Source organism: Halichoerus grypus, chromosome X, assembly GCF_964656455.1.
Source record: "Halichoerus grypus chromosome X, mHalGry1.hap1.1, whole genome shotgun sequence".
In the NCBI taxonomy this organism is placed as follows: Eukaryota; Metazoa; Chordata; class Mammalia; order Carnivora; family Phocidae; genus Halichoerus; species Halichoerus grypus.
Window position 1 is genome coordinate 8,806,869 of NC_135727.1, and position 26,389 is coordinate 8,833,257.

Below are 26,389 nucleotides of genomic sequence, written 5' to 3' on the forward strand. Positions count from 1 at the left end.
GCAGGGAGTCTGCTTGAGATTCTCTCTTCTCTCCCTCTTCCTCTGCCTCTCCCCCACTTGCACTCCCCCTCTCTAAAATAAATAAATAAATTTTTACAAAAATAAAAGAGAGACAGATGCAGATCCTACTAGCTACATCACAGACTCCATCAAGAAGCCTGCCCAGGAGATTAAGGAGTGCACTTGTCGTAACAAGCACTGGGTGATGTATGGAATTATTCAATCACTGTATTATATACCTGAAACTAATGTAACACTGTATGTTAACCAACTGGAATTAAAATAAAAACTTAAAAAAAAAGAAGCCTGCCTAGGAGTTGTTGGGAACACCTCACCCACAGACCCCTCCAGTAGGTCCATGGGCACCCCTAGTGCTCAGAGTGCCTCACCCACAAACACCCTTACCCTGTGGCTAGCTCCCTATACACATTCCCAACTGCGGCAGTGACAGAGTCCTTTGGCAGATGACTAGTGTACTTGTGTAGAAAGCTGGCCCAAATCTGCAGGCCAATGAGAAACCACAAGCTTCAGCTTTAGCACCACTTTTAGTAAAACAAAAATGATGCTGTCAGCATCCAGCTTGGTGCATTGCAGGATCTAGAGAAAGCATATGAACTTAAGATTTCTACCTCAAAAGGTAGCAAGAAGCATGGAATAGGTCTGAGAAGAAGAAACTCTGAGAAAGCCTCCAAATCACTAGCAAGGCTGACAGAAGGAATTTCTTTCCTGGAGGCAGTAAAAACTGGAAGAGATGACTGCAACTTCAAATGTAGAGACAGCAACACAAAACTTCAAGGAATAAGAAATCAAGGAATCTTACACCACCAAAGGATCACAGTAATCTTCCAATAGCCAATCCCAAAGACATGAAGATCTGTGATTAACCTGATAAAGAAGTCAAAATAGCTGTTTTAAGGAAATTCAGTGAGCTATAAGAAAACACAGAAAGTTCAAAGAAATAAAGAAAACAATTCGTGAACAAAATGAGAACTTTAACAAAGGAACAGAAATCATAAAAAGAACCAAACAGAAATTCTGCAATAGAGAGCAACAACAGCAGAACTGATCTAAAGAAAAAAGAATCTGAGATAGAAGTAGGGAACTTTGAAATTATCCAGCAGAGTAGGACAAAGAAAAAAGAATGGAAAAAAGTAAAGAAAGCCTAATTCATGTATGGAATACCATCATAATAACCAATTTGTGAGTTACTGGAATTTCAAAAGGAGAGAAGAGGGAGAATGAGTCAGAAAGCTTACTTAAAGAAATAATGGCTGAGCACACCCAAATATGCAGAGAAATTTGGATATCCAAGTTAATGAATCTCATAGGTCACCAAACAAACTCAACATAAAAAGATCCTCTCTAAGACACATTATAATAAAATATTATAATAAAATAATAATAAAATAAAAATCAAAAACAAAGAGAAATTTTAAGAAGCAAGAGAAAAGAAGCTTAAAACTTACAAGGGAACCCCATGAGATTGAGAGCAGATTTCTCAGCAGAAACCTTGCAGGCCAGGAAAGAGTAGGTTGATATAGTAGAGCTGAAAGAAAAAATTGCCAAGCAAGAATACTCTATCTGGCAAAGTTATCATTCAGAAATGAAGGCAAGATAAGGACTTTCCCAGACAAACAAAAGCTGAGGCAATCTGTCACAACTGGACCTGCTTCACAAGAAATGTTGAAAGGGGTTATTCAAATTGAAATGAAAGGATGCTAGTTAGTAACATGAAAACACATGAAAATATACAACACACTGGTAAAGGTAAGTATATAGTCAAATTCAGAATACTCTAATACTGCAATGTGGTGGTATATTAACCACTTAACTCTAGTATAAAGATTAAAGGACAGCAGTATTAAATTTAACTATACCTACAGTTATTTGTTAATGAATATACAATTTAAAAAGAGATAAATTGTAAAATCAAAAACATAAAAAGGGAAAGAATTTTAAAAGGGCATAGTTTTGCATCAATTGAAATTGTTATCAGCATAAAATAGATTGCTGCATATATATTTCAGGTAAGCCTTATGGTACCCACAAAGCAAAAACCTATGGTAGATTCACAGAAGATAAAAGAAAGGAATCTAGACATAACAGTAGGGAAAATCATCAACTCAAAAAGGAAGATAGCAAGGAATGAAGAAATGAATAAAGGACTACAAAACATCCAGAAAAAAATTAATGTAATGGCATTAGTAAATCTTTACCTATCATTAATTACCCAAATGAAAATGCATTAAATTCTCCTATTCAATAGATAGTGTGGCTGTATGAAAAAAAGAAAGAAAACCCAACTATATGCTTCCTATAAGGGACTCAATTCAGGTTTAGGGACACAAATAGGCTCCAAATGAAGGGATGGAAAAATATATTCCATGTAAGTAGAAACCAAAAGAGAGAAGACAAAACAAACTTTAAGCCCAAAACAGAAACAAGAGACAAAGAAGATTATTATATAATGATAACAGAATCAGTTTATCAAGAAGATGTAATAATCATAAATGTATCTGCATACAAATTGGAGCACCTAAATATATTAAGCAAACACTAACAGGTCTGAAGGGAGACACAGAGAGCACTACAATAACAAGAATGGATAGGTCAGGGGCGCCTGGGTGGCTCAGTCGTTAAGCGTCTGCCTTCGGCTCAGGTCATGATCTCAGGGTCCTGGGATCAAGCCCCACATCAGGCTCCCTGCTCAGCGGGAAGCCTGCTTCTCCCTCTCCCACTCCCCCTGCTTGTGTTCCCTCTCTCGCTGTGTCTCTCTCTGTCAAATAAATAAATAAAATCTTAAAAAAAAAAAAAAAAAGAATGGATAGGTCATTCAGACAACACTACAATAATAGCAATGGGTAGGTCATCCAAACAGAAAGTCAACAAGGAAACTTTTGAACTATACTTTGGACTATAGGGACTAACAGACTTATACAGTCCATTCCATCCAACAGCTTCAGAATACATTCTTCTCAAGCACACATGGAACATTCTCCAATATATATCTGAGGTCACAAAACAAGTTTAGCAAATTTCAGAAGGTTAAAATTATACCAACTATCTTTGTAGACTACAATGGTATGAAACTAGAAATCAGTAACATGAGAAAAGCAGGAAAATTCACAAATATGTGGAAATTAAACAATACAATCCTGAACAATTATTGGGTCAAAGAAGAAATAAAAAGACAAATAAAAAATATCTTGATACAAGTTAAATTGGAAATACAATATACCTAAACCTATGGGATGCAGCAAAACCAGTTCTAAGGGGGACATCTAGAGTGATGAATGCCTGTATCAAAACAAAACAGAACAAAACAAAACACAAAAACCAAAACCAAAACCAAAGAAAGATCTCAAATAAACAACCTAACTTTAAACCTCAATGAACTAAGAAAGCCAAGAACAAACTAAGCCCAAAGTGAGCATAAGGAAAGAAATAACAAAGATCAGAGCATAAATAAATAAAATAGCCAGAAAAACAATAGAAAATATCAATAAAACTAAGAGCTGGTTTTTTAAAAAGATAAAAATTTGACAAATCAATAGCTAGACTAAGAAAACCAAGACTAAAATAAATAAAATCAGAAATAAAAGAGAAGGGGCTCCTGGGTGGCACAGTAGGTGAAGCGTCTGCCTTCAGCTCAGGTCATGATCCCAGGGTCCTGGGATCAAGCCCTGCATCGGGCTCCCTGCTCAGCCAGGGAGCCTGCTTCTCCCTCTCCCTCTGCCTGCCATTCCCCTGCTGTGCTCTCTCTCTCTCAAATAAATAAATAAATAAAATCTTTAAAAAAAAGAAAAGACAAGACAAAATACATCCTTTCAAGAAAAAACTCTCAGCAAATTGTATATAGAGGGAATATACCTTAACATAATAAAAGCCATATATGACAAACACAGAGCTGATATCATACTAAATGGGGAAAGACTGAAAGCTTTCCCTCTGAGATCAGGAACAAGACAAGGGTTCCAACTCTCACCACTCATATTCAGCATAGTACTGGGAGTCATAGCTAGATCAATCAGGCAAGAAAAAGGAGTAAAAGACATCCAAATTAGAAAGGAAGAATTAAAATTGTCTCTGTTTGCAGATGTTATGATCCTATAGAGAAGAAATCCTAATGAACTCACCAAAAAAGTAATCAACAAATTTAGTAAAGTTGTAGGATAGAAAACCACCAGATAAAATTTGGTTGTTTCTATACACTAACAACAAAACATCTGAAATAAAAATTTTTAAAAATCCCATTTGCAATAGTATCAGAAAAAAAGAAAATACTTAGGAATGAATTTAACCAAGGAAATGAAAGATCTGTACACAGAAAATGACAAGACTTTGGCAAAAGAAATTGAAGAGGCCACAAATGGAAAGATATTGCATGTTCATAGACTGGAAGAATTAATTTGTTAAGGTGTCCATACTACAAAAAGTCATCTAAAAGAACTCATCAAACTCAACACCAAAAGAACAAAGAATCCAATCAAGAAATGGGCAGAAGACATGAACAGACATTTTTCCAAAGAAGACATCCAAATGGCCAACAGACACATGAAAAAGTGTTCAATATCGCTTGGCATCAGGGAAATCCAAATCAAAACCTCAATGAGATACCACCTCACACCAGTCAGAATGGCTAAAATTAACAAGTCAGGAAATGACAGATGTTGGCGGGGATGCGGAGAAAGGGGAACCCTCCTACACTGTTGGTGGGAATGCAAGCTGGTGCAGCCACTCTGTAAAACAGTATGGAGGTTCCTCAAAAAGTTGAAAATAGAGCTACCATATGATCCAGCAATTGCACTACTGGGTATTTACCCCAAAGATACAAAAGTAGGGACCCGAAAGGCTACGTGCACCCCGATGTTTATAGCAGCAATGTCCACAATAGCCAAACTGTGGAAAGAGCCAAGATGTCCATCAACAGATGAATGGATAAAGAAGATGTGGTATATATATACAATGGAATATTATGCAGCCATCAAAAGGAATAAGATCTTGCCATTTGCAACGACGTGGATGGAACTGGAGGGTATTATGCTGAGCGAAATAAGTCAAACAGAGAAAGACATGTATCATATGACCTCACTGATATGAGGAATTCTTAATCTCAGGAAACAAACTGAGGGTTGCTGGAGTGGGGGGTGGGGTGGGAGGGATGGGGTGACTGGGTGATGGACACTGGGGAGGGTATGTGTTCTGGTAAGCACTGTGAATTCTGCAAGACTGTTGAATCTCAGATCTGTACCTCTGAAACAAAATGCAATATATGTTAAGGAAGAAAAAAAGAAGAAGAAGAATGTAGCAGGAGGGGAAGAATGAAGGGGGGGAAATCGGAGGGGGAGAAGAACCATGAGAGACAATGGACTCTGAAAAACAAACTGAGGGTTCTAGAGGGGAGGGGTTTGGGAGGATGGGTTAGCCTGGTGATGGGTATTGAGGAGGGCACGTTCTGCATGGAGCACTGGGTGTTATGCACAAACAATGAATCATGGAACACTATATCTAAAACTAATGATGTAATGTATGGGGATTAACATAACAATAAAAAAATTAAAAAACAAAACAAAACAAAAAAGTCATCTATAGATTCAGTGAAATCCTTTTCAAAATTCCAGTGGTATTTTTCATTGATTTCACTGATTTGTGAATTCACATATTTGTGAATTTTCCTGCTTTTCTCATTTCACTGATTTCTAGTTTCAATAAGAAGAAAACTATCCTAAACTTTGTATATAACCCCAAAAGATCCTGAATAGCCAAAGCAATCCTGAGAAAGAACAAAGCTGGAGACCTCACACTTCGTGATTTCAAACTATACTACAAAACCAAAGTCATCAAAACAGTATGGTTCTGGCATAAATGTAGACACATAGACCAATAGAACAGAATCAAGAGCCTAGAATGAAACCCTTACATTATACAGCCAACTAATATTTTACAAGAGAGTTAAGAATACTTAATGGGGAGGGGTGCCTGGGCTCAGTTGGTTAAGTGTCTGCCTTCGGCTCAGGTCATGATCCCAGGGTCCTGGGATTGATCCCTGAATTGGACTCTGTGCTCAGTGAGGAGTCTGCTTCTCCCTCTGTCCCTCCCCCACCCCACTTGTGCTCTCTCTTGCTCACTCTCTCTCAAATAAATAAAATCTTTTAAAAAAGAATACTTAATGGTGAGAGAATATTCTCTTCAATAAATGATGTTGAAAAACTGGATAACCATTTGCAGAAGAATGAAACTGGACCCCTATCTTACACCGCTCATGAAAATTAAATAGAAATAACCTAAAGACTTAAACATAAGACCTGAAATCATACAACTTCTAGAAGAAAGCTTGGGAGAAAGCTTTCTTGACATTGGTCTTAGGCAATGATTTTTTTGAGTATGAGACCAAAAACAGAAGCAACAAAAGCAAAAATTAGTATTAGACTACAACAAAATAAAAAGCTTTTGCACAGCAAAAGAAACAATCAACAAAATGAAAAGACGACCGACTTAATTGAAGAATGTATTTGTGAACCATATATCTGATAAGGGGTTAATATTTAAAAAATATAAAGAACTCAATAGCCAAAAAACCCCCACAATCTGATTTTAAAATGGGCAAAGGATGTGAATACACATTTTTTCAAAGGAGACATACAAATGGCCAAAAGGTTCGTGAAGAGGTGCTTGATGTTACTAATCATCAGGGAAATGTTAGAATGCCAATCATCAAAAAGAAAAGGTAACAGGTGCTCACTGGTGAGGATGTGGAGAAAAGGGAACCCTTGTGCACTGTTGGTGGGAATATAAATTGGTGTAGCCACTATGGAAAACACTATGGAAATTCTTCAAAAAATTAAAAAAACCTATACTATAATCCAGAAATCCTACTTCTGGGTTTATATCCAAAGGAAACAAAATCAGGACCTCAAAGAGACAGCTGCATCCCATGTTTACTGCGGCATTACTCATAATAGCCAAGACATGGAAACAACCTATGTGTCCATCTATGGATGAATGGATAAAGAAGATGTGATATATGTACACAATGGAATATTATTCAACCACAAGAGAAAATCCTAGCTTTTATGACAACACAGATGGATCTTGAGGACATAATATGAAGTAAAGTAACTCAGAGAAAGGTAAATACTGTATGATCTCAGTTATATGCGGAATCTAGAAAAGCCTAACTCTTAAGGGAGTTCCCAGGGTAGGAGGATCCTAAGCTCAGCTCACCTCAAGCATACACCTAGAAAACACCCACATCAGTGTAAATAACCCAGAAAATGAGACGAAGCCTGGCAGAACAGATTCTCCACAGCTAAATGTAGAGAAGAGGCCACAACAAAAAGGATAGGAAAGGTGGAGACACAGTTGGGAACCAAACTAATCTGCAAGACTGTCCACAGGAGGGAGGCATACCACAGGCATGAAGAAAGGAAAGGAGCAGACTGCACCCCAGGCACCCAAGGCATGGGGGACCCACACCAGCAAGACAAATTCCCATAATATTTGGCTTTGAAAACCAGAAAGGCTTCACTTCACGAGTTTTTACCATCATTGGGGCTTCTTCACCTGGAAATTTAAAAATCAGTGCTTAGCTCAGGGAGAGCTGTAGGGCTATAGGAAACTAAGTTCCCACACTTAAAACTGAGTTCCCACAGCATAACAAAGCCCCACAGAAATACAGCATAGAGGCAAAAGTATACACTTTGAAAAATGCCTGGGGTATACAGGAGGATTTATTTACTAAACTCAGAATGTGTACTGAAAGGGTGGGGATCCTTAGGAGACTTCTCCAAGAACAAAAGAGCTGGTAGGAACCATTTTCCTCCCCACCCTCTAGCCTAGATACACAGATACCTGCAGGAACCAGAGCAGCTTGAACACTCTCCATTGAGCTTGCTAACAACACTCACTGCCCCCCACACTCTTCTGTGGACCTGCCCCCCTCAAATAGCCCTCAGCAGTTCCCCAAAGCTGCTACAGATCTCTTCCATAACAGACCTGCACAAACCTTGCTAACACCACATGCCCCACTTCCATGTTCTCCTGTGGACCTGCCCCATCCAACACACCCTTAGCAGGGGACTCTCCAAAGCAGTGCCATAAACATGGGAGGGTGCAAGCAGCCCTGACGGGGGCCAGCACCACTCCAAAGTTGACTTCTACCCTGGGGAGGGGAAAGATGATCACACACACCAGTTAGACTGAAGCTCCAGCAGTGGGCTGGGGGCAGACATCTGGTCAGACTGCAGGCCCTGTCCACCAATGAAAGCCTCCCAGGGGACAACACAAGGAGAGCACCCTGTAGTTCAGTTCTACTACAGGTATGGTAAATGCCTGGTCTGACCCAACTCCAGCCCAAGGTGGCCCTAGAATGGCTTATTAACTACATAGGGACCAAACCTTGCCCATAACAGGCAAAGAGAGCCACTGTCGTCAACTGGACTGAAGGCAAACATGGCTCAGTCACAACAGTAGGGCACACATGACACACATAGGCAACACCCCTGAAGTGTCAGGTTCTGCCGAACAGGGGATGTTGCACTGCAGGGCATTACAAGACCTCTTCATAAGGCCACAACTTTCAAGAGCAGGAGATGTAGCTAACCTTCCTAACACAAAGAAATATACACAGAGAGTTACACAAAAAGTGGACACAGAGGAGTATGTTACAAATGAAAGAAGAAGACAAAATCACAGCAAGAGAGCTAAACAAAATGGACATAAATAATATGCTTGATAGAGAACTTAAAGTAATGATCATAAATATACTAACTGGACTTGCAAAAGGAGTGGAGGACATCACTGAGACCCTCAAAAAAGGGAGAGAAAACATTAAAAAAAAACAAAAAAAGAACCAATAAGAGATGAAGAACTCAATAACTGAAATTAAAAATACACTAGAGGGAGTATATAGTAGACTAGAGGAAGCAGAATAGACCTGTGACCTGGAGGACAGAGTAATGGAAAGCAATCAAGCTGAATAGAAGAGAGAAAAATAATAATAAAAAAATGAGAATAGATTAAGGGAAATCAGCTACACCATCAAGCATAATAATTTTTGTAGTACAGGGACCCCAGAAGGAGAAGAGAGAGAAAAGGTGGAAGAAAATTTATTTAAAGAAATAATAGCTGAAAACTTCGCAAATCTGGAGAAGAAAACAGATATCCAGATCTAATAGGTACAGAGAGCCCCCAACAAAATCAACCCAAGGATTCCACACCAAAATACATTGTAATTAAAATTGTAAAAAGTAGAGTTAAAGAGAGAATTTTAAAAGCATCAAGAGAAAAGAAAACAGTTATATACAAGGGAAACTCCATAAGGCATTCAGCTGATTTTTCAGCAGAACCTTTGCAGGCCAGAAGGGAGTAGCATTATACATTCAAAGTGCTGAAAGAAAAAAACCTGCAACCAAGAATACTTGACCCAGCAAGGCTATCATTCAGAATAAGAGAGAGAAAGAATTGCCTAGACAAACAAAAGTTAAAGGAATTTATCACCACTAAACCAGCCTTACCAAACATGTTAAAGTGGATTTTTGGAGTGGAAAGGGAAGACCATAAACAGGAGTAAGAAAAGTAGGAAGCACAAAGCAGTAAAATTAAGTATATCTATAAAAATCAGTCAAGGGATTCACAAAACAAAATGATGTAAAGTATGATACTATATACCTAAAATGTGTGTGTAGGGGGAGAGGAGTAAAAATCTAGTGCTTTTAGAATGGGTTCAAACTTAAGCGACCATCAACTTAATGTAGACTGTTACATGTACAAAATGTTACTATAAGCTTAATAGTAACAAGTCAAAAGACTGGTAATAGATACGCAAAAATAAGGAAAAGGGATCCAAGTATATCAGTAAAGAGGGCCAGCAAACTACAAGAGAAGAGGAGAAACAGAGAAGAACTTCAAAAACAACCATAAAACAAGTAACAAAATGGAAATAAGTACATAGCTATCAATAATTACTTTGAATGTAAATGCACTAAACCCTCCAATCAGAAGACATAGGGTTGACAGAATGTATAAAAAAAACCAAGACCCATCTATATGCTGAGACTCATTTCAGACCTAAAAACACATGCAGGTTGAAAGTGAAGAGATGGGAAAAAAAAGAAAGTGAATAGATGGAAAAACATTTATCATGCAAGTGGACATGAAAAGAAGGCTGGGGTAGCAATACTTATATTGGATAAAATAGACTTAAAAAAAAGTCTTACAAGAGACAAAAAAGGACACTACATAATCATAAAGGGAACAATCGGACAAGAAAATATAACAATTGTAAACTTTCTGCACCTAATATGGGAACACCCAAATACATAAAGCATCCATTAACAAATATAAGGAAAGTAATAGATAGTAATACAATAATAGTAGGGGACTTTAACACCCCGCTTGCAACAATGGAGAGATCATCCAAACAAAATCAACAAGGAAACAGTGGCTTTGAATAACACATTGGACCGGATGGATCTAACAGATATATTCAGAACATTCCATCCTAAAACAGTGGACTATACATACTTTTCAGGTACACATGGAACATTCTGCAGAATAGATCACATATTAGGCCATGAAACAAGTCTCAACAAATTCAGGAAGATTGAAGTCATACCATGCATCTTTTCTTACCACAATGCTATAAAACTAGAAATCAACCACAAGAAAAAAATCTGGAAAGATCAAAAATACATGGAGATTAAATGACCTGTTACTAAACAATGAATGGGTCAACCAAGAAATCAAAGAGGAAATCCAAAAAATACATGGAGACAAATGAAAATGAAAACATAATGATCCAAAATCTTTGGGATGCAGCAAAAGCTGTTCTAAAAGGGAACTTTGTAGTAATACAGGCCTACCTCAAGAAGCAAGACAAATCTCAAACAACCTAACTTTACATCTAAAGGAGCTACAAAAACAAGAGCAAATAAAACCGAAAACCAACAGAAGGAAGGAAATCATAATAATTTGAGCAGAAATAAAAAAATGGAAACTAAAAAAACAATAGAGCGGATCAATGAAACCAAGAGCTGGTTCTTTAAAAAGATAAACAAAATTGATAAACCTTTAGCCAGAGTCATTAAAAAAAAGAGAAGACTTGAATAAACAAAATCAGAAATGAAAGAGGAGAAATAACAACCAACACCATAGAAATACAAAGGATTATGAGAATACTATGAAAAACTATATGCCAACAAATTGGACAACCTAGAAAAAAATGGATAAATTCCTAGAAACATATAAACTACCAAAACCGGAAAAAGAAAAAATAGAAAATTTGAACACACCAATAACCAGCAAAAAAAATTTGAATCAGTAATCAAAGTCCAGAGTGCTAACCATTACACGATGGAACCTTAAATCAGTAATCAAAAAACTCCCAAAAAACAAAAGTCCCAGACCAGATGACTTCACAGGTGAATTCTTGCAGAACATTTAAAGAAGAGTTAATACTTATTCTTCCCAAGCTATTCCAGAAAATAGAAAAGGAAGGAAAGCTTCTATTCATTCTATAAACCCAGCATTACCCTGATACCAAAACCGGATAAAGACACCACAAAAAAAAGAGAACTACAGGCCAATATCCTTGATGAACATAAATGCAAAAATCCTCAACAAAATACTAGGAAACTGAATTCAACAATACATTAAAAAAGTCATTCACCACAATCAAGTGGGATTTATTCCTGGGTTGCAAAGATGGTTCAATATTTGCAAATCAATCAATGTGATATGCTACATTAATAAAACAAAGGATAAGAACTATAGGATCCTCTCAAGAGATGCAGAAATAGCATTTGACAAAGTACAATATCCATTCATGATAACAGCCCTCAACAAAGTAGGTTTAGGGGAACACACCTCAACATAATAAAGCCATATATGAAAAACCCAGAGTTAATATAATCCACCATGCAGAAAAACTGTGAGCCTTTCCCCTAAGGTCAGGAACAAGACAAGGTTGTCCACTCTCACCCCTTCTATTCAACGTAGTACTGGAAGTCCAAACAACAGCAGTCAGACAACAAAAAGAAATAAAAGGCATCCCAACTGGTAAGGAAAAAGTAAAACTTTCACTATTTGCAGGTGACATGATACTATATATGGAAAATCCCCTGAAAGGCTTTTTTTTTGGCTAAAATCAACAACACAAGAAACAACAGGTGTTGGCGAGGATGTGGAGAAAAAGGAACACTAATGCACTGTTGGTGAGAATGTAAACTGGTGCAGCCACTGTAGAAAACAGTATGGAGGTTCCTCAAAAAGTTAAAAATAGAACTACCTTTGATCCAGGAATCGCACTACTGGGTATTTACTCAAAGCGTACAAGAACACTAATTCAAAGGGGATACATGCGCCCCTATGTTTATAGCAGTATTATTTACAATAGCTAAGATATGGAAGCAGCCCAAGTATGTGTGTGTACACACACACACACACACACACACACACAAAATGGAATATTTTTAGCCATAAAAAATAATGAAATCTTGCCATTTGCAACAAAATGGATGGAGCTAGAGAGTATAATGCCAAGTGAAAAAGTCAGTCAGAGAAAGAAAAATACCATATGATTTCACACATATGTGGAATTTAAGAAACAAAACAAATGAGCAGAGGGGAGAAAAAGAGAGTGACAAACCTAAACAGATTCTTAACTATAGAGAACAAACTGATGGTTACCAGAGGGGAGGGGGATGGGGGATGGGTGAAATAGATAAAAGGGATTAAGGAGTGCACTTGTCCTGAAGAGCACTGGGTGTTATATGGAAGTGTTGAATCACTATATTGTACACCTGGAACTAATAGAACACTGTATGTTAAGGGCGCCTGGGTGGCTCAGTTGGTTAAGTGACTGCCTTCGGCTCAGGTCATGGTCCTGGAGTCCTGGGATCGAGTCCCGCATCGGGCTCCCTGCTCAGCAGGGAGTCTGCTTCTCCCTCTGACCCTCCTCCCTCTCATGCTCTGTCTCTCATTGTCTCTCTCGCAAATAAATGAAATCTTAAAAAAAAAAAAAAAATTAAAAAAAAAAAAAAAAAAGAACACTGTATGTTAACTAATTGGAATTAAAATTAAAACTTTAAAAAATGCTCAGATGGTGCTGTGGGGATAGGAAAGTATTTGGATGTCCTAGGGGTCAAGCAAGTGTTAATATTCTCACACTCTATCACATCATATCGTATTTTATCATGTGTTGTTCCACATTATGTTATACTATGATATGCTATTTAGTTGTATGTCAGAATGAGATATGACAACATTTGACAGATTTGGCTACCTTAAAATTTAAAACTTCTATTATATCAAAAGATGGGAGAAATATTAACATTGCATAAAATAGGAAAAGGGCAACATTTCCAGTATACAAAGAAGATTCAATCAAGAGCAAGAAAAAGACCAAAAGCAGTAGAAAAAAATTTTAATATGTGAATGATTAATTCATAAAGAGAGATAAAGCTATTATTTAATAAACCTAAGTATTCTACCCTATGAAAAGGGATCTTTGTCATTTTGTTTTTGTCATGTCACTCAATAAATATTTCTTGCATGAATGAACAAATAAATGAAAAGATGCTTGGTGTCACTAGCAGTCAGGACCATGCAAATTAAATGACAATGAAATATAATTATCCTCAGTGGTACTGCACAGGTGAAGAGATGAATGAAATCCAATATAATAGGATAAAGATAATGGGTGCTCTGATACACGACTCATGGGAATCTGAACTCATTGATGCTGTGTCAAAAACCAATGGAGAAAGGAAAGTTTATTCAAGAAAGGAAACTGAAAACATTAATTGGCAACTTGGGATATAGTAAAATCATACTCATATCAATATAAATTCTTACATGGAGTCTAATATAAAATAATTACAAAATAAAAGAAAACAGAAATAAATGGTTTTCAAATCTATGGAGTGAGAAACAAAAATCACTAAAAAATTAAATCCCTATATTTAACTAATTAAAAAGTAAAGGCAAACAATAAACAGAATACCACATGTAACATTAAATATTGAAGTAATTAATATTAATCCATAATAATATTCCATCTCCATTAGGATATGAATCAGTAGAAAGGAAAAATACCTCATTAACAAAGCAATGGGGAAAATCATATTACTAATAAAAAATACATACGAAAGTAACAATTTTATCTTTCAAAATACTTATGATTACTGTTGATGATAGTGAAAGTTGGTAACAGAACATGGGTTATAGTGTGAACTTTTACAGACCTTTGGAAAATAATCTGATGCTACATTATAGCTTGAAATATCCATTTCTTTTTTTTTAATTTTATTATGTTATGTCACCATACATTACATCATTAGTTTTTGATGTAGTGTTCCATGATTCATTGTTTGCGTATAACACCCAGTGCTCCATTCAGTACGTGCCCTCTTTAATACCCATCACCAGGCTAACCCATCCCCCCATGCCCCTCCCCTCTAACCCTCAGTTTGTTTCTCAGAGTCCATAGTCTCTCATGGTTCGTCTCCCCCTCCGATTTCCCCCCCTTCATTTTACCCTTCCTACTATCTTCTTCTTCTTCTTTTTTTTTTTTTTTTAACATATAATGTATTATTTGTTTCAGAGGTACAGGTCTGTGATTCAACAGTCTTACACAATTCACAGCATTCACCATAGCAATCAGAGAAAGACATGTATCATATGATCTCAGTGCTATGGTGAAATATCCATTTCTATTGGGGAATTCACAGAGCATCCAGAAAGAAGTTGCAATTCAGTGGAAGGAATAAGATTAGTTGACGGCCTTTTGCTGCAGCACCTTCATGATCTGCTGCAATGTTTGATCCAAGGCCATGCTCTTCCCTGGCAGTTGATGGCATATGGTAGGGTACCAGGCTTGGCCATTTCTGCCTAACATTTCTATGAACAATCACCACAATTTCTCTTTTGGGTCAGGAAAGATTTTCTCAGAGTTGCACCACAGTCTGAGAATTTCCCCAAACCAGTCTTCTTTCCCTCTATCCTTTCACAGGTGTCTGATCTATATTGTGATCTGAGGCTCTCCTTGCCTACTCCTATGCCCTCTACTGTGTATCTTTCACAGGTTTTCCCTCAATAAATCTCTTGCACTTCTAACTCCCTCTTGGCATCTGATATCCACAAGATCTAAACTAACAAAACCATTGATTTTACTTTGGGGAATTGATACCAAGGAAGCATCCCCAAATATGAAACAAAGCTCTATAGATAAATATCCTCATCTAGCATTATAATATCGAAAAATACGAGGAAAAACCCAATAATTTCAACAACTGGAAAATGGTTAAGGAAAAAATTCAGGACATTTTGTTGCTGATAAATTCATACATATGGACTATTTGTAACAATATGGAGAGTGTTTGTTATGTGAAATGGATAGGAAATACAATTGCACATATACTTTTATCACAATTATAGAAGCAATTAAACCAAAAAAGAACTAAAACAAAATCACATTGAAAATTGACCCAACATCAGGAGCCTGGGAGGCCCAGTCATTTTAAGCGTCTGCCTTCAGCTCAGGTCATGATCCCAGGGTCCTGGGATCGAGTCCTGCATTGGGCTCCCTGCTGAGCAGAGAGTCTGCTTCTCCCTCGCCCTCTGCCTGCTCTTCCCCCTGCTTGTGCTCTCTCTCTGTCAAATAAATAAATAAAATCTTTAAAAAAGGAAAAAAAAAAAAGAAAATTGACCCAACATAAGTTATGATGTTCTAGATCAGAAGTTAATAATAAAGTTATAGTATTTTAGGTATTTATTGATAAACTGTATTTTAAAGATAGTCAACAATATTACCTTTTTAAGAGCTAAAACTTAGTGACTCCAGTGTTTGAATTTAGTGACAATTAATGTCCTATAGTCCCTGTGAATAAATATAGCATATAGATGTCAAGAATCTATCCCTGAGACCAACTTGAAGATTATTGAAAAAGAAATAGGAAATTCTTTTGAAAATGAAAGCAGTGGGTGTTATATGCAACTGATGAATCATTGAACACTACATCTGAAATTAATGGTGTACTATATGTTGGGTAATTGAATTTAAATAAAGAAATGAAAGGCAAATTTGTATCACATGGTATGGGAGACATACACCGATTGAGACCAGTAGGTGAACTTATCACAGTGCTCACAGTTGTAATACACATTTCCTGTCCACTGAGCATCCATAGCTTTTTGATTATGTGTATCCAGTGCTTCTATTTGATGAGTCTTGGGACATTTCATATGTCTCCTTTCCAACTGCCCTCTCTCTTCATTGCACTTTCCTCGTTTTTGGTATCATCTTAAAACTTTACTTTGGCCTTCTAGTATATTTAACTTCTTCTAATGTCATACTATCATCATTTCTTCAACAATATCTCAGAGCAGTACACAACATTGGCCATTGGAATTTTAAGTCTTTTAGTAATTAAAAAAATGCTCAAAAAAGATAAATTATCTGATTAAAGATAAAGGCAGGAATTCATGCCATTCTTATGAAGGTGTTTAGGCACCAGAATCCATTCAAAGTAACTGAAATATTTTTAAAGTTACATTTTTTAGATGTTTATACGTTCTTGATAACATAACATGACATAACATGACATAACATAACATAACAAGGCATACATTAGAATCACCTGGAGGACTTGTTAAACTATGGATTTCTGGACACTGCCCCCAGAGTTAATGATCTGGGATGGGGGGAGCAGAGAATTTGCACTTTTAACAAGCTCCCATGTGTTGCTGATGTTGCTACTCTGGGAACCACACTTGAAGACCAGTGCTCTAGAATCTTATTTTCCACCCCTATTGCTTCACTGAAACTGCAGTTGCTAAGGTCAAGCAGCCCATCCCCATGTAGCCGAATCTAATGAGCACCTCTATTAACATCTAACTTTCTCAGCTTGACTTCTTGAAATAGTCTCCTCTGTTGATCTTCACATACTACCCTTCTCTATTGGTTTTTATTCTTCCCCACTGGCCCATTTTTCCCCTCATTTTCTTTCAAAGATACTCCATCTCTAAATGGAAATGTTTGGAGTTTCTCAAGTTTTGGTTCTAGGCCTTCCTTTCTTCTCTACACTCTATTCCTAGGTGGGCTCATCTAGACCGATATATTTAAATGCAATGGTTATGGTGATGATCACGAATTAATATCTCTACCCTTTGCTCTGAGTTTAAGACTCATTTTCCTCAACTACCTATTTGTTTCCATTTGGAGATTTCATAAACATCACAAGCTTAACTTGTCTGTTATAGAACATTTTCTCTCCCAAACCTGTTTCCTATAGTATTCCCTATGTCAGTAAATGGGTTCCAAATTGATCAAATCCTCAAGCTAGAAACTGAGTCATCTTTGAGTCTTCCTTTTTCTTCTCTCTCCCTTCCCTATCACTTTGTACTCCACATCCAATCAATAAGAATAGTTGCTTCAACCTCCAAAATGTATCTCCAATATTTTCTCTCCATCATCACTGCCATCACTTTGTTCCAAGCTCAACACCTGTTGACTGTATTACTGTAGCAATCTCCTAACAAAAACTTCTATCATCCCCCACTAAACATTTTCTTCACTATAATTGGATCACATCAGCCCCCTTGCTTAAAGTTCACAATGGCCTCTAATTATAATTAGAATAAATGCCAACTCCTTTCCATGCCCAGTGAAATCCTTGATATGCTGTCCTCAGCCTACTTCTTCAGTCTTATTTGATACCACTCTCCCCTGTATTTCCTAAGTTTCAGCCAGGCTAATGTTCTTTCAGTTTCTTTGCAAAGCACACTAAGTACTTTCCCATGTTAGAGTCTTCGCAGATTTTTTTTCCCTTTTGCCTGGAATGCTTTCCCCCAACTTTGTATGGTTTTATTTCAAATATTCCCTATTCAGAGAGGCCTTTCCTGACTATTCTGCCTAAAGGAGGATCACCTCTGTTATTCACCATATCAAGTCCATTGTTATTGCCCTCAGAGCACAATATATACTCCCTGTATGTTTCTATTTACTTGGTTACTGTCCATTTCTCTTCTAGAATGTCTATGAGAGAAGAAACTTTGTCCATTTCATTCCTTATCATATCCCTAGAGTCTAGTTCAGTGCCTGGAAATAGTAAGCATTCAACAGTTATTTTATTGACTTTATAAATAATTTTTAAGTAAGTAATTAAACACTTATAAATGTATCTTATAAAATTACTACCTAGCCACCCCAATGTGTACTTATTTGTAGATTAATAAACATGGTTTTCCCATGATCACTGGATACCTCAGTATTCATTGGTTACAGTAGTGAAGTGAAATCCTCTCCAAGATGATGAAATTTTAAGAGTTCATACCTGAAATACACATACACACACCCACATACACACACACACATAACACATATACACATGGGCACACACACAGAAGTTGACCTTGCATATTGAGAGTATGGGTGATTTTTCCCATTATTTTCTGTATGCTCTAAATATTCATATACAATAATGGCTAACATGTTGCTATGTACTAGGTATTTTGCCAAGTGTTTTATGTACATTACCTTATTTAACCATCCCCTTAAACTCATGAGGTTGGTAACATTACTTTTGTTATTTTAAAGATTTATTTATTTATTTGAGAGAGAGAGAGAGCATGAGTGGCAGAGGTAGAGAGAATCTTAAGCAGACTCCGCGCTGAGTGCAGAGATGAACGTGGGCCTGGATCTCATGGCCCTGAGATCACAACCTGAGCTGAAACCAAGAATCTGATGTTCAGTGGACTGCACCATCCAGGCGCCCCTATTTCTGCTATTTTATACATCAATGAAACTCAGGCACAGAGAGGTAATTAATATTCCAAAGGTCATACAACCATCATATGCCAGAGATGAGGCTGACCTGCCTTCGAAGTCCATGCTCTCAAATTTTACATTATACTTTCTTTATAAAGAACACGCATTAAAAAAACCCTGCTACAACAACTATTAAGCTTACAATGCTTACATTTTATACATTGCTAGAATCTCATTTACATTTCTGGGTATTGACCAGAGAATATAGCTTTGATTGGACTTCTCTACAGAGATGAAATCATTTACATTTTATAAACAATGTAAAAAAGGGCTGTTTATTTGTGTCCAATGAATGTCTCTATGACAAATGAGAGGAAAATTGAAGCACAGATGGGTCTGGGAGAAATAGTCTAAAGTAGGACACAAAAAAGCAAGAGGTTTCTTTTATGTCTTTTATTTTAACATTCATGCGCATTTTTTATTATTTTAAGTTTTTATTTTAATTCCAATGAGTTAACCTTCAGTGTTATATTAGTTTCAGGTACACATTATGGTGATTCAACAATTCCATATATCACCTGGTGCTCATCACAATCATGTGCATTTTTTATTCCACAAAAAGCTACACCTTTTGAAATCTAAATATATTTTAAATTACCCATGAAATTGCTTTAAAACACCTCCCCCCCGAAATATGCAAGCAAACTGACTGAAAGAATGACATCATGTGTATCCTGTTGCTTTGCAATCTATCTAGTACACAGCACAAATTTGAAAAAAAAAAGTGGTTGAAAAGATTCCTACACTTTCCATTCTTTTATGCTAAGTAAAATGATTATCTGCTTTCAGGGCAACCTGCTCAGGGAAGGGGCAGAAGTGGTAACAGCAAACCCTCAGGCTCAATGATGAGCAACCCTATAAAACTTCTTGATTTTACAATAAAGAAAATGCTTGCCTTGTGGAAAAACTCCATGTTACACTATGATGTGGTCTTTTTTTCTGTTTTTAACCTTTGTTGTTGAAGTTGTCACTTTTCCTGTTGGGAAGTACGATTAAATTTTCACTTTGTTGATAATTACATCTTCAGATCATTTTTTTCATTTATCCCAGACAACTGTCTCTCCTTCTTCTCTCTATAATCTCTAAGCTCTCATCTGATGTTTATCCTAAGTTATCTGTTGTCTATGTGTATTTTTAAAATAGAATATCTCCCCTTTGATATTCCTTGGAAGTGCCTAGATTACAATAATGAGACAAAACAAACACTTTAGAGCTATTTTAAAAACCTGAATGCATATCATGTAGTTCTATAAATCGCTGGTGAACTCTGGGACCACAGAGGGAGTAAACTCAACTAGTGCCTGGATCATTTTCATTTGGGAAATCCTCACTTCAATTTCAAGCTAGTTTTGCTTCTAATGGTTTTCTATATGAATGAAAAAGTAGTGTTTCTACTCCAAGAAGTTCACTGCATTTGGAATCATTACATACGGCAAGCTTCAGAATTGAGAAGGATTTTTTATTCTGAACTTTCTGGGCATGTGTATAGATTGGTTTTATGAGTTGTTCTTGAAGAGCTCACAATCTGGAACCTATGTGCCTATATGCCTAATTTTAAACCAGACTCATATAAAAACAAAAATTTCCATTAAGTTTGAAGACTCAAGTCATACTGCATTGTTTTTCCAGGTTTACTGTTCCCGAAAGGATGACCATGTAGAACAAATTAAGAGAGTGGATGAAGGTTTGTTGATTAGCAGTTCTGTTTTTCTCTCTGCATGGTGTGGAAAAGAAGAGCAAAGATACTGGAACTTGGCACAGTTCTTAGCATCTGACAATAAAAACTCTGTATCAGTCAACAGACAGAATATACTTGTCTACCTCATTGAACCCCTACCACTAAGAGGCTAGTTTGATTCTGACAATATCAGACATCTCCTCTTGTTTGTAGAGAAAGTTCATTTTACTATTAACAAGGATATTCAATGGGGCCATTCTTTTATGTTGCTAGTGCATTTAATACAGAGCTCTGCATTTTAACAACTTCTACCTTAGGAAGATCAATTGAATGGTATAGGTAATAGTCTACAGTAAGACAACACATGAACAAATATGTGAATTGTAGTTGATAGCCTCTCTATTAAGTATTTTGATTTCTCTAAAACCATAACGTTATTAAAGTTGTTTTTATAATAAGAATCTAAGTTTTTCTGATCACCGTTTCCCTTTGCTAAAGCACAATAAGACATTGAATTAAAGCACTGATTCTCCATGGTTTTCCATTTACCATAGTTTTGTCAGTAAGCATAGCCCAGTAAAAGGTCCCTCTAGGATTCCACTATACCTCCATTCCTTTACCCACCCCACTCCCATCCCCAGCCATGTCGCTTACATGTTGAAAAAGCTGTGTTTGCTTACTTGTGACTATTTCCAATTGATGAGTTGAGGCTATACACTTTTTCTTCTTTTGTGTTACTTTGAAGAACATATCACTAGATGTATAAATGAATTATGCTATAGGTAAGAAGTAAGGATAGCAGCATTGTCAGGTGGGTTATCTGGTTAGATTTACTTCTTGGTTTTTTAAGATAATGTATATGGTAAAATAAAATGATGAGTCACTTCAACTTTATATTTAAAATTTTTCCTGTCTTATTTATATGTACCAAAAAAATGCCAAAAATAGTTTGGACTAAATGTTTCTATTATGCTACACACCAGTCAGTGTTCTAAGTGCTGGGGAGACAGCTGTAAATAAACACATAAAAATCTTTGTATTTGTGAAGCTTACATTGTAGTAGAAGATATAGAAAATGGAGGATATAAATAAATAAAATATATAGTGTACTAGATAATGATAAATAATCAGAAGGGAAAAATGGAAAAAGGGATATGAATGAGTGGGCACATTTTAATCAGGTTGGCCAGAGATATCCTCACTGAAAAGGTGAAATGTGAGTAAAGACTTGAAAGAAGTGAGGGATTAAGCCATGCACATATTTAAGGGAAGATCATCTCAGGCAGAAGAAACAGTAAGTACAAACATTGACACAGGATTATGGCATTTTCCAGGAAAAACCAACCAGTAGGGCAGTGCGTCTATAGCAAAGTGAATGAGGGGTATAGTAGGAGTTCAAGTCAGTGAGAAAATGAGGGAAGAATCTGGGCCTTGAGGGACAGTGTATGGATTTGTACTATACTCTGAATGATATCAGAAGTCATTATAAGGGTTTGAACAGGGTAATTATATGATCTGACCTATATGCTCACAGAATTACTCAAATGTTATATTGATAATAGACTGAAGAGGCTAGGGAAGAAGTTTTTGAAATCAATTAGGAGACCATGGCAATAATCCAGGTGAGAGATGATGGCTGTCTGAAACCAAGCTACAGGAGGGGGAGTAGTGAGAAGTGATAGGATTCTGGATATATTTTGACAAGAATTACTGATGACATGGTATATGAGAGGAAGAGAGTGCCAAGAATGACCCCCATATATATATCCTGAGGTACTGAAAGAATGGAGCTGCCATTTGTTGAGACATGAAAGACTATAGGAATGGTAGGTTCAAGGGATAGAAATAAAGATTTGGGTACTGAGACATGTTAAGTTCAAGCTGTCTATGAGACATCTGAGTAAAGATGTTGAATAGGTAGTTGAGTATGAGTTTGGAGTTTCTGAGAATGGTCTGGATTAGAAAAATGAATTTTATGATTGTAAACATAAAGATAGTATTTAGATCCATGAGACTGGAAGAGATCAACAAACTAATGAGTGAGTAATGAAGATGGAGGACTAAGCGCTGAGGTACTGTTTCATTAAAGGTCTGAACAGAAGTGGAAGATCCAACATAGGAGACTGTGAAAGAGCATCATTTATCATTATCTAGCACCCAGTTATATAAGAGGAAGACCAAGTGTATGGCATATTGGAACCTAAGTGAAGATAGTGTATCAAAAAAGGAGAGAGTGATAAACTGAGTCAAACACTGGTAATGGACCAATTAAGGTGAAGACTGAGACATGATCAGTGCTTTTAGAAATGTTAAGATCATTAGGGTTGTTGATGAGAGTCATTTTGGTGAAGTGGTTCTATGAGAGAATGGGGAATGGGAGTTGGAAACAGTGAATATAGACTCTGATTAGATATGAAGCCATTGGAGGATACTGATCATAGAAGTGACAGAATTTGGCTCATATGCTTTTTGGCTCATATTTTAATATGAAGATAACTATGGTTGCTATGTAAAAAGTGGACTAAAGAGAAGCAAAGAGGAAATAGGAAGTCAAGTTTAGAGGCTTACTAAGAATTCAGGTGAGAGAAGATGGTGGTTCCAACCAGGATGGTAGCAGTGGAAGTGGTGAGAAGTGGCTGGATTCTGGATGTATTTTCAAAGTAGAAACCCCACAATTTGCTGATGGATTGGATGAAGAGTATGAGAGAAACAGAGGAGTCAATGGGAATTATGGAGTTACTGTTCGCCAAGAGAAGATTTAGGCAAAGAGTTGTGGGGAAGGGTCAATACAAGTGTAAACACAATAAGCTGAGGTACGAATGTGAGAAAGTACAAAGACTGTCTAGGGAATTATAAGTACTAGTGGTAGTAGAGGGTAGTAACAAATAATGGTTTTTCAGAGTGACAAGACAAAACTAGATTCAAATCCCAGCTTGGTAATGTTCTGTTTAATTATTTGAGGTACATTCCAGAGAAAGAAAAGAGCAGAGACTGTAAAGACCTGAGGCAAGAGTGTGCCTGTAGTGTACCACACAGTGCCTGGTGTCTTAGTGGAAAAGCCCAGAAGCCTGTGTTGCTGGAGCAAAGTGAGCAAGAGGAAAAGGAGTAGGAGATGCAATCAAAGAGGTAATAAGAAGTCTTTCCAAGAAAATACAAGCTTCAAGTTGGCTGGTACAGCGGCAGTATAAGAAAGGTCTAGGGAAGGGTATGGTGATATTCAGAAATCTATACCTAATTAAAGCTACCAGAAATCTTCAGAGGAACAACAAAATCAAGTTTGCTGTTTTAAGATGATCATTCTGACATCACTGGAAAGGATAAGATAGGGATGAGAATAAATTCCAAGGGTCCATACCTAGATTCGACAAGTATTGATATATATGACAGTATTTTCCTATAATCATTTAATCTTTGCACTATATCTTCAACCTATTTCCCTTTCATGTACCAAATGGTAAAACTATATTTTGGTAAAAATCACTACATCTTATGCCCTACTTTGTCAGTCAAAGTCTTTCTTAACTCCTTCTCAACCAAATTCATCACTTGTTCCTTACCCTGCCTGCCACAATTCCGGATTCCAGCTATTCAATGAACATACCATGCAAAGTTATGCCTCTTTGCTTTAACTTATGCTATTGATATTTAAAAATGTACCTGAGATTTGTTTTAGTCAGGTATGATAAGACACACAGACATGGAAATGACTGCCATGAAGGGAGAACTTACTCATAGTTCCCTGGGAACAGGAGGTATGGTATATATACCATGTAGTGCCATATGGGGAAGCATCAGGGCCAATCAGGAATTAGAGAGAGTAGGGAAAACATAGACAAGAACCTTTATTGTTGTTTCTGTGGAAAAGGCGAGACAAAGCAGGGTAAGAAAGTTTAGAATTGGCTAGTTTGAATAATTTTAGTGGGCTCTGGGGTATAGGGGTTGTCCCTATTTGTCTGGTACCTGGCCCTGGAGTGAGTAGGGCAAATAGACAGTGACCTAGAGTTCAAAAACTAGATAAAGGAGGTAGTTGGGGAGTCTAGGCTCAGGCCTGGTTGGTTTGCATATAAAGTGTGAGCTGTTTGCTAGCTGCAGGAATTAGCTAATGCAAAACCGGCAGTCCCTCCCCAGCGGTGAGCAAGGCCTCAGATACCACAGTGTCAAGAATACAGAAAAGAAGGAAATAGAGTTAATGCAATTTCCCTGGCCACTCTTTCTTTACTGTGAATAAATCAACTAATGATTCAAGGTTCAATTCAAATGTGTCTGCTTCTACCAAGTCCTTCCCAATCCCTGCAGTCAAAATTAATCGTGCTCCCCTCTTCACTGCCAAAGTCTTTTGAGTTCTTTTTAAGTACTTACAACAGTTCTGATCTAATAATAAAGGTGTGTATGGGTTACTCTTCCCCATTTAAAAAAAATAGAAAAGGTATTTTGGGTAACAAATATTTATAGTAAGGACCTCAACAACATAATGTGACATTATGAAGTCCACAAAAATTATTCAAGTAGCCTCAGAATGAGGAAGAATTACTGCCAGTTTCTTATCAATAAAACAAGATACTGAGTTTATGCATAGAGAAGGAATTGAGTTTCTTTATATCTGTAAGTAGTAAATGGGAAAATATAAGCAAATAATGGTAGAGTCAAGAAAATGTCTGATTGAAAATACAGGGACACCTGGGTGGCTCAGTTGGTTAAGTGTCTGCCTTTGGCTCAGGTCAGGATGCCAGGACCCTGGGATTGAGCCCCACATCGGACTACCTGCTCAGCGGGGAGCCTGCTTCTCCTTCTGCTGCTCCCCCTGCTTGTGCTCTCTCCCTGTCTCTGTCAAATAAATAAATAAAAACTTTTTTAAAAAAGAAAGAAAGTACAATGCCTATTTAGAAGTAAAAATTTAACTAAATAAATTTTTCCAGTACTTATGACATCTAACTACTGGCTTGACTGTTCTATTTGTTTGCTTGTTAATTACTGAACTGAGCGATTTTGGCATTACAGGCACAGTCTTACCTGTGGACCACACTACACTTGAGATGTGCTCAACTCTTAAAGCAATGAATTGAACACCCTAGTAAATTCTATTTAAAGAATTCTAAAAGGGGGCACCTAGGTGGCTCAGTCAGTTAAGCGTCTGACTCTTGGTTTTGGCTCAGGTCATGATCTCAGGGTCCTAGAATCAAGCCTTGTGTTAGGCTTGAGCTCAACAGGGAGTCAACTTGAGGATTTTCTCTCTCTCTCTCTCTCTCTCCCTCTGCCCCTCCCCCACCTCTCTTAAAATAAATAAATAAATCTTTAAAAAGAAGAACTCTAACAGTATTTACTAGGTGTGATTCTGGTCAAGGATTATAGCTATTTGTATACTACTGAATAAAAAACATTCCTTCATCATATGGGAAACCTGTCCTCTTTGATAACAAGGCTTCAGAAGGGATGTACATAGAATAAAGCTCACTAGTGTGACACATGAGGAAGACATCTCCCTACCCAGAATTTGACCAGTGCTTTCTAATGAACCAATATATGACACTAAAATAAAATAGTAATAATAAGTCCCACATACATCAATCTAGTCAGTTGTAATGATAGAAACATTCTGTAAATAAGTATTTATTGGATGTTAAGTCAAACTGTATATCTTTTATATATGATCTAAAAATTAATACCAGCAGTTTATATTTATAATGCAGTTTTTAACTTTTACAATCATTTTCACTATCTATTATTTTCCTTTTCAGTTGGCTACACATAACAGTTTAGGATTTATGCCAATTAGCCATGGTCCATATGGATGTCTTGATGCGCCGTGTTTGTGAGTAAGTAGGGATCATGCATGATACACTGCAAGACATTTAATGCTAAATACGATCTGTCATTATAGAAATGGT

At 36.9% G+C, this 26,389-nt stretch overlaps 1 long non-coding RNA gene across 1 annotated transcript in view; it reads left to right on the forward strand.

Moving 5' to 3' along the window:
• The window catches only part of LOC144380589 (uncharacterized), a 268,334-nt gene that overhangs the window by 54,683 nt on the left and 187,262 nt on the right, over window positions 1-26,389 (forward strand). Inside the window, exon 3 of the long non-coding RNA XR_013444796.1 lies at window positions 26,240-26,317. This is a non-coding gene — a long non-coding RNA (uncharacterized LOC144380589). The remainder of the gene's footprint in view (window positions 1-26,239; window positions 26,318-26,389) is intronic.